The following is a 12,868-nucleotide window of genomic DNA, read 5'->3' on the forward strand; positions in this document are numbered from 1 at the left end:
ATGGCACCACATTTTATGAGGTGATTCACATAGAAACTCTGGTTTATGTAGTGTAAACTAGAAAAATTTCCTAGATTTAAGTCTACTACTTGATGCCAACTTCTAGCAACATAATTTATATTTTCTTTCTCACAATTCAATAATCTAATAAACTACTGCTTGCAACATCTGCATTTTTTATAAGTTTTACTAGTGTTTTATCACAAAATAGGTACAATTCCTACTCATTTAAATATCATTATTGAAAAAGGAATTCTGGGCTCTTCAGCCAGATCCAAATGCCTCAAGGGCCGATTCCGAGGCCAGAGTGCTGTTTACGACAACTGCCATTCTATGAGTCTGCTGTGTATCCCACTTCCCATGTTAGATTGTTCTCTCCCTTTTTAATTCTATCAGTTGGTATTAGAAGACACTAGCTTTGTTTATGTGATCTGGCTGAAGAGTCCATGAGAGTATTTTAGTATTTTAAGCATGGAAAGCCAAGACAATCTGGGGAAAAAAAAAAAAAAGGACTTAAATGAAAGATCACTGCGAGTGAGATCCCAGTGGAAAGAATGGGGCCATCAAAGAAGGAGGTACCTTTCTCTGAAGGCAGGAGAAAACTTCCACTTTGACTATGGCCTTGTCGAAATAAGATCAAAGTTGGTGAGTTCAGGGGGCTTCCATGGCCTTGGCAACTCATGACTAGAGCCTGGGGAGATTGCTGACGCCTTAAACAAGAGTGTCAAATTGTTAAATCAACAACAAGAGTCACTGTGCACTTACTCTCCATGTAGGATCTCTGTCCTTAATGTATAGTTCAATGTGAATTGATGATATGACTAGTGCTCAAAAAGTATTTGGCAATTTGTGTTCTGTGTGGGGGCAAACTGATGAAATCTTTACTTAATATATACTAAATTGATCTTCTATATATAAAGATAATCAAAAATGAATCTCGATGTGAATGGAATGGGAGAGGGAGCAGGAGATGGGAGGGTTGTAGGTGGGTGGGAAGTTATGGGGTGGAAAAGCCATTGTAATCCATAAACTGTATTTTGGAAATTTGTATCTACTAAATAAAAGTTTAAAAAAAAAGAAATCTAGTATTAAAATAAAAAAAAGAAAAAGGAATTCTGAATGTAATTGGCTCACATATATATACCTATATTTTGCTATCCCAGAATGTAGTTTTTAGCTCTTTTCTACTTTGATGAAAAATAAATATCAGCCACAAATAAAGAAAGGTTCTATTTTAATGAATATTTGGATGCTAGCCAGAAGAGTTATTTCAAGAACCTATCTATTGTTCTCATAAGTTTTTCTCAAATTGCCTGCCAAATATCCATGATCTACTACTAACCACAGTGGAAAAAGTTGTGCTTTTCAAGAGGCTGAATTTTATTAGAGACAGAAATTATCTCAACAACTGCTACAAAACAAACAAAAGATTAATACTGCCATTAACTTCCTTTGACATGAAACAATTATGTTATTTATTAAGTTGTGAAGTTCAAATACAATTGGACTAATCTCTTATGGGGTTAAACTCAATATATTCTTGAAAAACTTATACAGTTTTATCTTTCTTATGCATGTTGTGTCCTTACCCTCACACTGAACTCTATTACCAAAATCACTTAGGTAGGACACGGACCCAATGTGTAATCCACACAAGCACACAGTGGCACATAAAAATTTAGTATTTTCTACAATGAGGCTTTTTTGTCTTAGAATATCATCTCACAAAATGAGTCTTGTACAGTCACTCAAGGGTACATCTCTACAACTTGGTTATATCATTTCATATGCAAAGACTATCGTTCATCCTCTCTTCTCACTAACCAAATTTTACCTATTTGTTTCATTTTTTCTATTTCTACAAAAAAAGCATTCTCAATGATAGTATTCTGATGTGCTGTTTTTTACCTTCTATAAAATCAACCTGTCACTATAATCTGGTTAATACATCTGATGATTCATAATAAACTAAACATTTTAGGTTCTGAACTAACATATACCTTTTTTCTTGGCTATTGTTTTGCTATTTGTATTTCGTCATCTTGACTATTGTTATTATATTGAGAGTGGTTTACACTTCTTGAGCTCATATATATTTAGCTCTATAACTTCTACTTGAGATTGATAAATATTAATGATTGTACTATAATTGATCTGTTAGAGATCCCTGGTCATTTTATTAATTATCACATCCTTAAAAAGGAAAAATAAGCAATAAACTATCACTGTAAGTGTTAAAACAACTGTAAAAATATACAGTGCTTTGGATATTGAAAGGAAATAAAACCATGCTGCCCTGGAATTGAATTCAGACAGCATTTCCTAAGGCACTGGCATTTAAGCATCTACTTAAAGATGCACTGGACTGAGAAATATAGGTACCGTGATACTGGAAGTAAGTTTTTGATATAAGATATTTTAAATATCATTAAGAACTCTTTTATTGGGGGGTGCATGCTATGGCATAGCGAGTAAAGCCACAATCTGCAGCACCAACATCCCATAAAGGCACTGGTTTGAGTTCTGGCTGCTCCACTTTTGATCAAGCTCGCTGTTGATGTGTCTAGGAAACTAGGAGAAGATCACCCAAGTGTTTGGGCTCCTGGACCCACATGGGAGACCTGGATGAAGAACCTGGCTCCTGGCTTCTGCTTGGCCCAGCTCTGCCACTGCAGCCATTTGGAGGGTGAACCAGGAGATGGAAGACTCATTCTTTCTCTCTCTCTCTCCCTCTTCCTTCCCTCTCCCCCTCTCCCTACCCCCCCTGCTGCCTATGCCTCACTCTGTAGCTCTGCCCTTCAAATAAATAAATAGATATTTTAAAAAAGAATAATTCGATGGAAGTCTCATAAAAAATTGTGCCGAGGGGCAGGCATTTAGCTTAGCAGTTGGGCTGAAAGTTGTGATGCCTGCATCGATCCAATTTCAGATGCAAGTCCTAGCTCAATTTCTGATTCCAGCTTTCTGATAGAGAATATATATGATAGGCAGCAGGTGATAATCTGGGTTGGTTTGATACCAGCCACACATGTGAGAGGCCTACAATGGCCCCTGACTTCTGGCTTCCTTCCCACCCAGCCCCAACCAACATACCCATTTGGGGAATAAGCCAGATGACAGGAGCTCCTTTTCTCTCTCTCTTTCTCTGCCTCCCTCCCTCCTTCATTCCTTCCCTGTCTGTCCACTTGTCTCTCAAATTAAAAGCATATATGTATAATTATGTGTAAAATTATATAGGGATAATATGTAAATTACATACAATAAGTATGTAATATGCTATATATAATATATTCTATCAATATGTGTATGAGTTGTAGTGAGTTCAAAGGATTTAGGTGGGACCATAAACCCTAATTTAACTTGGAAGACTTGGTTTTGTTTCTCTTTGAAAAAGAATAGATTTCAATACTAATGAAATATTAACTCTTTAATGTGCTAATTCTAAAATGAACTTAGTAAACTTATTTTACAAAATACCCAACATGCAGAAACTCACCTTATTTAAAGCTTATATCCAGGATGTAAATCTGTGGCCCGATAGATCGAATTAGAGGAAAACATAGCAGAAACTCTGAAAGCCATTGGCATAGGCAAAGACTTCTTGGAAAAGACCCCAGCAGCACAGACAATAAAAGCAAAAATAGACAAATGGGATTACTTCCAGTTGAAAAGCTTCTGAACCATAAAGGAAACACTCAACAAAGCGAAGAGGCAACAAACAAAATGGAGAAAATATTTGCAAACTATGCAACTGATAAAGGATTAATATCCAGAATCAATAAAGAGCTCAAGAAACTCAACAACAACAAAATAAACAATCCAGTCAAGAAATGGGCAGAGGAAATAAGCAGGCATTTTTCAAAGGATGAAATTCAAATGGCCAACAAACACATGAAAAAATGCTCAGGATCACTAGCCATCAGGGAAATGCAAATCTAACCACAATGGAGTGTCACCTCACCCAATAGAATGTCTATCATCCAAAAATCTAAATAAATAAATAAATAAATAAATGCTGGTGAGGACATGGGGCAAAAGATACCCTAATACGCTGTTGGTTTATAACATTAACTAGTACGACCATTGTGGAAGATAATTTGGAAATTCCTCAGAAATCTGAAAATAGATCTTACATATGACGCAGCCATCCCACTCCTGATTTTATACAAACAAAATTTTATACAAACAAAATGAAGTGAGCAGACTCAAAGAATGGCAGATGTCCTAAACAGCACTCTGGCCGCAGAATCAGCCCTTAAGGCATTTGGATCTGGCTCAAGAGCCCATGAGAGTATTTTAGGCATGGAAAGCCAAGACACTCTGGAAAAAAAAAAAAAAAGAAGACCTAAATGAAAGATCTCTGTGAGTGAGATCCCAGTGGAAAGAATGGGGCCATCAAAGAAGGAGGTACCTTTCTCTGAAGGCAGGAGAGAACTCCCACTTTGACTATGACCCTGTCAGAATAAGATCGAAGACTTTCATAGCCTTGGCAACTCATGACTAGAGCCTAGGAAGATTACTGATGCCATAAACAAGAGTGTCAAATTGTTAAATCAACAACAGGAGTCACTGTGTACTTTCATCTCATGTGGGATCTGTCCTTAATGTGTTGTCCAATGTGAAGTAATGCTATAACTAGTACTGAAACAGTATTTTTACATTTGTGTTTCTGTGTGGTTGCAAACTGATGAAATCCTTACTTAGTATATACTGAATTGATCTTCGTATATAAAGATAAATGAAAATGAAAAAAAACCTTGGTTTTAAATTGGAAATTTCATAGAAAATTAATCAATTTTTAAAAAATATCATGTAGGATCTCTGTACTTAATGTGCTATACATTGTGATTTAATGCTGTAACTAGTACTCCAACAGTATTTTTCACTTTGTGTTACTATGTGGGGCAAACTGTTGAAATCTTTACTTAATATATACTAAACTGATCTTCTGTATATAAAGAGAATTGAAAATGAATCTTGATGTGAATGGAAGGCGAGAGGGAGCGGGAAAGGGGAGGGTTGTGGGTGGGAGGGAAGTTTGGGGGGGGGGGGGAAAGCCATTGTAATCCATAAACTGTACTTTGGAAATTTATATTCATTCAATAAAAGTTTTAAAAAAAAACTTTTTAAATTGACCCTTAAAAAAGTAGATAAAGTACAATAAAATTTAAGGACAAAAAATCTAAAATCTCTGAATTTCAAGTAGAAATTTCTACATTTCAAGTAGAAATAGCTTTTGAATTTTGTGTGAAGTTCTAACAAGGCGATTTTATCTATTTATGGACATATAAATATCCTTATCTCCTTTATTCATATACATGTACATAATTGGTACAAAGGCTTCTTGGTTTCCAGAGTAGAAAGTATTTAAATACAACTGTGACTTATATCCACTTTTCAAATAACTCATTTTAAAATCACCTGAAGTAAGAAAACTCACATTTTTTTAATGTTTGCCTTGGAAAATCACATAGCATTAGATCATTGCTAACATCTGCAAAATTATACTACTATGTATGTTTAATAGATTGGCAAGAATTCTGGGTAGATAATATATAATTTTTATATCAAAACTTAATTCTCCCTTTAAAAAAATCTTACATAACTACTGTAACTTTGATATTTCAAATTAGCCTCAATACTTAAAATATTCCCTTCTTGGGTGGTATTAAGCTGCCACTTTTGATGCCCACAGAAGGGTTAGGCCACCCTTTGCGATTCCCACATACCATATCAGAGTTTCAGTTCCAGCCCTGGCTACTCTGTCTTTGATCCAGCTTCTTGCTCATGTACCCAGGAGGCAGTGGATGATAGCTTAAGTACCAGAGTTCCTGCCACTGACTGCAGACTGCAGTGTAGTTCCTGACTTCTGACTTCAGCCTGGCATAGCCCTGGTTATTGTGGCGCCAGTCCTGGTTGTTGAGGGTAGATCAGCAGTGAACAAGCTGATGAAAAATGTCTCTCTCTCCATCTCTCCCTCTTTTCCCTCTTCTTCACCCTCACTGCCTCCCTCTCTGTCATCCTATCATTTAATTTTATATAAATTTTATATAAATAAATATATAAATAAAATTTTAAAAGGCATTTCTTTTTATATATCAAGTAGGTATATATGCATATATTTCTTTAACAACACTATTTTGAAACAATAAAATACACTTTTATTTTATATTAATTCTTTTCAAAATTTTCCCATTTGAATTTTGCAAGGCAACAAATTAACCTAAAGTTAAAATCATTTGCAGTTTTTAGCAGTATTTACTTTCTAACTTCAAGCAATTTTGGAATGTTTTATATTAGCTTTAATGAAGGATCAATTTTAATATAGTTTTTAGTATACATGTAATTTCAAATTAATATAAACAGCCAAGATCATTCTTTGTTAACAACTTGTTTTTAAGTTAAAATAGACATTTGAAAGACTAATATATTTTATATTATACTACACTTTATATTACAAACACTTGATCACTTAGTGATAATTCCATAAACAATTCATTCTTACTGAAATTGGTATATTTTTCAAAAAGATTCACTATTCTTGATTTTTACTGCAGCCATTTTTCAGTGAGTTTTGAGAAAATATCCAGAAACATATATCTTAAATAATTTTCCTTAGAGGTCACAAAAAAAATTGTGCAAGGATTCGAGAATGAAAATAAGTCAGTCATGACAAGATCCCATGCCTACCTCAAGAAACAAAATCAGTAGACTGTGGCATATTTCTTCCTGTGATCTTACTTGTACTCACTGTCATATTAATTACAATCTGACAATACACAAGCAACCACTTACTGATTAGGATAAGGGAACTTTAAATCTGTCCACAGTGGGAACCCACACAGTTTCACTGTGACTAATTAGTGGACTCCCCTCTAGTAGAGGCTGGTTCCCAGCATCAGGCAACAAAAACATTACACCAGGTGAGGTGGGGGTTGTGGGCATGATTTGTTCACTGATGCTTGAAGCGACAGCTGCTTCAAAGCCAAGACTAAAGAAGTCATAGGATTCTGGAACTAGATGGAAAAGGTTCGGTGAGATTGTGCGGATATGACACTGCCCTTGCACAACGCATGCATTTCTCTGTAGGAAGAGTACACAGCTGGAATGCCTTTTTGGTTGACCTGTTGTTCAACATTGCCTTCTGCCTCTTGTGTCAGACCCTGTTTTTTTTGAGCACCCAAAAGCAGAATCGTTTTTTTTTTTTTTTTTTTTTTTTTTTTTTTTATAATATCGTCTCAAAGACAAGCTTGACACAGTGCCTAGACCGTACCTAAGTTTTGAACAAATGTGGCATTGAATCACTGGTCAAATGAGCCCATTGGCATCACTTCCCGTGGCCCAGAGGAACTGGCCAACACTCAGTTCATTCCTTGTCACACAATGGCTGGCTACCCATGTATCAATCAATTACTGCCACTGACAGTAATTGCTGTCCATTAAAATATACTTCTGAAAACAATTTGCAGTGAATTCCTGAATGCATTTCTGCTGTCCTTACATCCCAGTCTGATTCAATTAATCGAGGGGCTGGCAGGCAGGGCTGAAGCATCTGAGATAGGCCTAAGGTTTCCATTGGTACTCAAAAAAGAACGGTGTAATTTTTATGTGCAATGAAGGAATGAAGATTAGAGCTGTAAAAACCAGGGACAGAGCATAGGAATGAATCCTAGAAAGGAAAGAGTTCCTGAAGGTGCTAATAGGTTATAAAGAGTAATCATTTAAAGAACATTCACTTTAAAAACCGAGGGGTTCATCAACCCCTGAGAAGCTTCCAGACCAAGTGCTCATCTTCATTCTCCCATATTCCTGAGGCTGGGAGAGCAGAGCCCTACACAGCTTTGTAGCTGACAAAATCTGGCACAAGACAGAATTTCGCCTTGTTCCTAGAGAGGAGTCATTCCATGCCAGCTGGTATTTCATCAAAGCCAGGGACAGCTGCCCACCAATTTCAGAATTTAGCTGTTTAAATCATCACAACAACCAGATTGGAATATGGGTAGGCAAAGAAAAATGGCAGTCAAATATAGAAATCATAAATAAAAACACAAAATGATTAGATTAAAATGAGACAGAATGCTAGAATAGCCACATGACAGCCTGAATAAAAAATAAGAATTTCATTTGTCCATTTAAACAGGAGATTTAAAGAAATACAATCCTTACAGGAGATATATATATATCTATATATGTATATATAGATATAGATATGTATATATATATATATATATATACATTTTTCAAACATTTCTAAAAAATCACAGTTGACATGGAAATTGCTATACTGGAAGATCAAGGTAAAGAAGTATTTCAAAACATAAAACATCATTAAAAAAGAAATTATGAAGGATAAAATAAGAAATTTAGAAAACAGTGCTGACATTGAAAACTTAAACATCAGAAAAGTTTACTAAATTACTGGATAAAAGATGATAATACCCAAAGGAAATGAAATCACCATATGAAAGAGTTATCTGTAGCTCTGTGTTTATGGAATCTCAACTCACAAGAGCTAAGATATGGAATCAACCCAGATGTCCATCAACTGACCTCTGGATAAAGATGTGGTATATATACACTATACAAAACTACTCAGCCTTAAAAAAGAATGAAATCCTGTGTTTTGCAACAGAATGGATACAAATGAGACCACTATGCTTAGTGAAACAAACCAGATCCAAAAAGACAAATATTATGTTTCCTCTGATTTGTGACAACTAATATATAGAGTACAAAACATATATGAAAAAAATTGACATCTTGTGTTTTGATTACAGTTTATAACCCTCATTTCTATTCCTGTGTAACAGTAGTCTCTACATTTTACTTGAAGAGCTCTTTGTTTACAGGCGCACTGAGTCTATGATTTTGAAGTAAATTGAAAGTATGTTATCACAAAAAGTTAAAAGAAAAAAAAAGATAAAGAAACGAAAGAATAGGGAAGGAAGGAGGGAGGGAAGAAAGTATCATTATATTCTTGGAATCATAGCTATAATACCTGTTTTCTACATATTAATAAATACTGTAATTATAAAATAGAAAATAGAAAAACCATGATCAAGAAAATTGTAGTAAAATGTCTGAAACTCACAAAGAGAAAATCTTGCAGTCTTCAAAACTGTATGATTAGACTAAAAAGGACAAAGAATAACTGTCACCATACTTTGCACCTACTATAATGGAAACTAAAACAGTAATACTGGGGTGGCGTTGTGGCATAGCGGGTAAAAGCCACCACCTGCAACACTGGCATCCCATATTTAATTTCTAGTTCAAGTCCCCGCTGCTCCACTTCTGATCCAGCTCCCTGCTAATGCTCCTGGGAAGACAGCCAAGGATGACCCAAGTGCTTGGGCCCCTGTACCCACGTCCGACACAAGGTCGAAACTCCAGGCTCTGGACTGGCCCAGCTCCTCTAGCTGTTGTTTCCATCTGTGGAGTGAACCAGCAGATGGGAACATCTCTCTCTCTCCCTCCCCTTTCTCTCTCCTCTAACTCTTCCTTTCAAATAAATAATTGAAATAAAAAGTACTCGTGGAGGAATAAGAGCGTAGTTGTATAGGTTGGGTGTTTGGCCTAGGGATGAAGACATCTGTGTCCCATATAGAAGCACCTGAATGTGAGGGCTGACCGTCCTCCTGACTCCATCTTTCTGCCACTACAGATTCTGGGTGGCAACCAGTGATGGCTAAAGTGACTGGGTTGTGCCACCATGTAGGAGACCTGGATTGAGTTCTTAGCTGCCTGCTTATGCCCTGGATGGGGACCATTTGGAGAATGAGCCAACAGGTGGGAGTTATGTGTCTGTCTCTGCTTCTCTTCCTATCAACAAAACTCTTAATTAAAAATTGAACAATATCAATCGCCTGTTGGGAAAAGAAATATATTTATATATACATCAACATTCATTGATCTGTTCACTTCTTTATTTACTAAGTTATTGCCTCATTTCTCACATTGAGTATATTCTTAAACACTAATTTTCTCAACTCACTACACACACTTTATGAGTATGATGATATATGCATAGTAAATCTGCTCTTTTATCTCTGGGAGAATAACAAGAAAATATACCTTTGTGAATTTGCAGATTTAACTATATATAATTTCCAAGTTAGAGGGATTTGGTGTCCTTGATAAGTTGCATAATATTTTCAAGGGTATTTTAACTTTTTGCCTGATACATTTAAGCCATTTCTAATTTTCTCCTATTTTATTTATCCTATTTGACCATTCAGAAGTTCATAATCTTTTTAATCAATTAAAACAATTGCAGCAATTTTTTAAAGTAAAAGAACCATTTGGGAATTATTTTGGAGAGAAAAGCATCTCCTAATAATCTTATTCTTTCGTATATTTAGCCAACGTATCTTCTGAATAATCAACTTCTATATTTGTTATTGAAACATAATGGACACAAATGTACAAAGTTCTTCAGCTAGCCATTAAAATGGTACTTCCATCTAAATAGGTCCTGAAATTCACCCTATTTTGTATTACAATTGTGAATCGACTTTGTACCCAGTTAATACTTGTGGTTCTTTATCTCCAGTGACATTATTTTCCTTATACTGTCTTATAAACTACTTAAAGCAACAATAACACTAATGCAGATATGGGATTCTTTTCTTCTCCTCTCATCATTCCTAACTGTGATCTCTCTCAGTTTTCCTTCATCTCCTTCCGTATCTCACTCTGAGTCATATGTACTGGTTTTCTTTTAATTTAGTTTTTGATTCTCATTGGTCTTGTGATATGTTGAACCCTTTTTGAAACTTAAGTATGTAATAAATGTTTATAGTTTTCTTTATCATGCATGCAGCATCAGATTTAGGAAGTGACTTTTGAAAAGGTGAGGAGAATATTTTTTTTTTATTTCCCGAGATAGAAAACAAACTGGTCTATGCCATATTCATTTTCCATAGTTTTATGTACATGTGCTAAATGTATACAACATTATAAATATAGAAATTACTTAAATTTACAAGAAGCTAATGGAGAGGTCCCAATGCTTATCAGAACCAAAGCTGGGAATAAAAATTGTGTACCATAATAAGGCATGATGTACAGGAGAGGGAAAGTAGAAGTAGTAAAGTACTTGTAATTCTCTAGCTCTTGAAACATCTTTTTAGCATTTCTCCCCTGGGAAAATCCTGTTAGAATAAGATTTCTTATATTAAAAGATATTCCTAAAAAATTATATATAAAATCATCCAATTTGAATTATAAAGCCACACTTTAGAAAAATGTATTGTTATTTAGGTCTATATTAACATTTTATTCACCTTGTGTGTATCTCTCTGTGTGTGTGTATTCATGCTTAGAACTGTAGTGTTGGGGTGGACACTCAGTCTAGTGGTTAAGGCTCCAGCTAAGACGTCAGAGTATCTGAGTTGGATTCTTGTCTATGGCTCCTGACTCCAGATTCCTGTTAATGTGCATCCTTGGAGGCAGTGCTGAGGGCTCAAGTGGTTGAGTTGTCACACAGGAGGTAGATTGGATTGGGTTCCTGGCTCTTGACTTTAGCCTGGGCCTTAATGGGCATTCAAGGAGTGAGCCAGCAGGTTGGAGCTCTGTTTGTCTGCCTATCTCCCTTTCCCTCTCTCTCTGCCTGTTAAACACACACATACACACACACACAAAACAATTAAAAGATAAAATAGCAGTGCATTCAGGTAGTTAAGGCTGGTGTTGCACAACATCTAGTTTTTTGTTTCATGGACCTTCTTTTAGATTTCTCCAACCTGGATAAACTAAACAGGATACACACAGATGGCAAAGCCTTATGTTACCCTAGTCTGAAAAGATTAGCTTCATTAAAATGAAAATTACTACCACCTGCTAAATATGTTTTGGCACCTACTAAGTAGCATTCCCAAGGAAAAATCATAAAGCCATTTTTAAGCTTTCAAAGAACCTTTGGGATTATTTTGAAATATTAAGGTAGACAAAAAGACTGAAAGAAATTACTTTTTTTTTAAGTAGGAAAGAATTGCCCTATCCAAGTTTTCTCCTCCAAAATATTGATTTTTATTTGTAAAAGAAAACTACAGTTAAGCTGTTACTTAATGTGCACAGAATGTTTTAGGAATTCTTTCTATGAAAATAAGGTAGAAGACAAAAGAAATGTAATATTAACTATTTGCTTCCATTTGAGCAATTTTTTGGAAATAAGGGACAAATGTCTTGACAACTAAAAGGCATACAATTATAATTTGTAAACATGACTGCATAAAAAGCTGTTTTAATCCAGTCAGAAAAAAAGATGCCTGGAGCATATTTAAACATGCCTGCACACTTATGAGATAACTCTATATCATCAGGTTAGTCACAGCATCTCACTTCATATCTGTTGTCATAATGTACTTATCAACAGAATTCTCTTTCACTCTCAATATGAACCTGTTTAAATGTCAAGTGATTTTATCATTCTTCATTTTAGTCACTTACTCTATGAAGCAGACATTCTAAATCTAACACCAATAAAATATATGGGAATCAGGAAGACTATAAAAATGGGCTCTGGAAAGAACAGCAGTAACAATCTGAACTTAAACTTCTCTTTCAATCTAGCACTTGAATTTCCTTGACAGTCTCAGCAAAGATTTTTCAACTTTTACTTGAAGTCAGATGCATGGAGTCCGTTTGCTTAAGGCAAAGTCCATTAAGTCCTCACTCAGAGCTTCCTTACTGTTCATTTATACCAGATCTCAGAACTTTTTTTTTTTTTTTTCAGATTCCAGTAGACTGAAAGCTTCAAAGGTAGGGGATAATCAGTAAGAGATTTATGAAACACCAGAAGTAGTGACTCCTGATGTCCACACAACAGAAATATGTTAAAGGAGCATTTGTGAAATTTCAAAATATG

At 35.3% G+C, this 12,868-nt stretch overlaps 1 protein-coding gene across 2 annotated transcripts in view; it reads right to left on the bottom strand.

The window, feature by feature from the left end:
- GRID2 (glutamate ionotropic receptor delta type subunit 2) overlaps positions 1-12,868 on the bottom strand; it is a 1,547,682-nt gene that overhangs the window by 1,347,361 nt on the left and 187,453 nt on the right. The window lies entirely within an intron of this gene.

Source organism: Lepus europaeus, chromosome 8, assembly GCF_033115175.1.
Source record: "Lepus europaeus isolate LE1 chromosome 8, mLepTim1.pri, whole genome shotgun sequence".
NCBI lineage: Eukaryota > Metazoa > Chordata > Mammalia > Lagomorpha > Leporidae > Lepus > Lepus europaeus.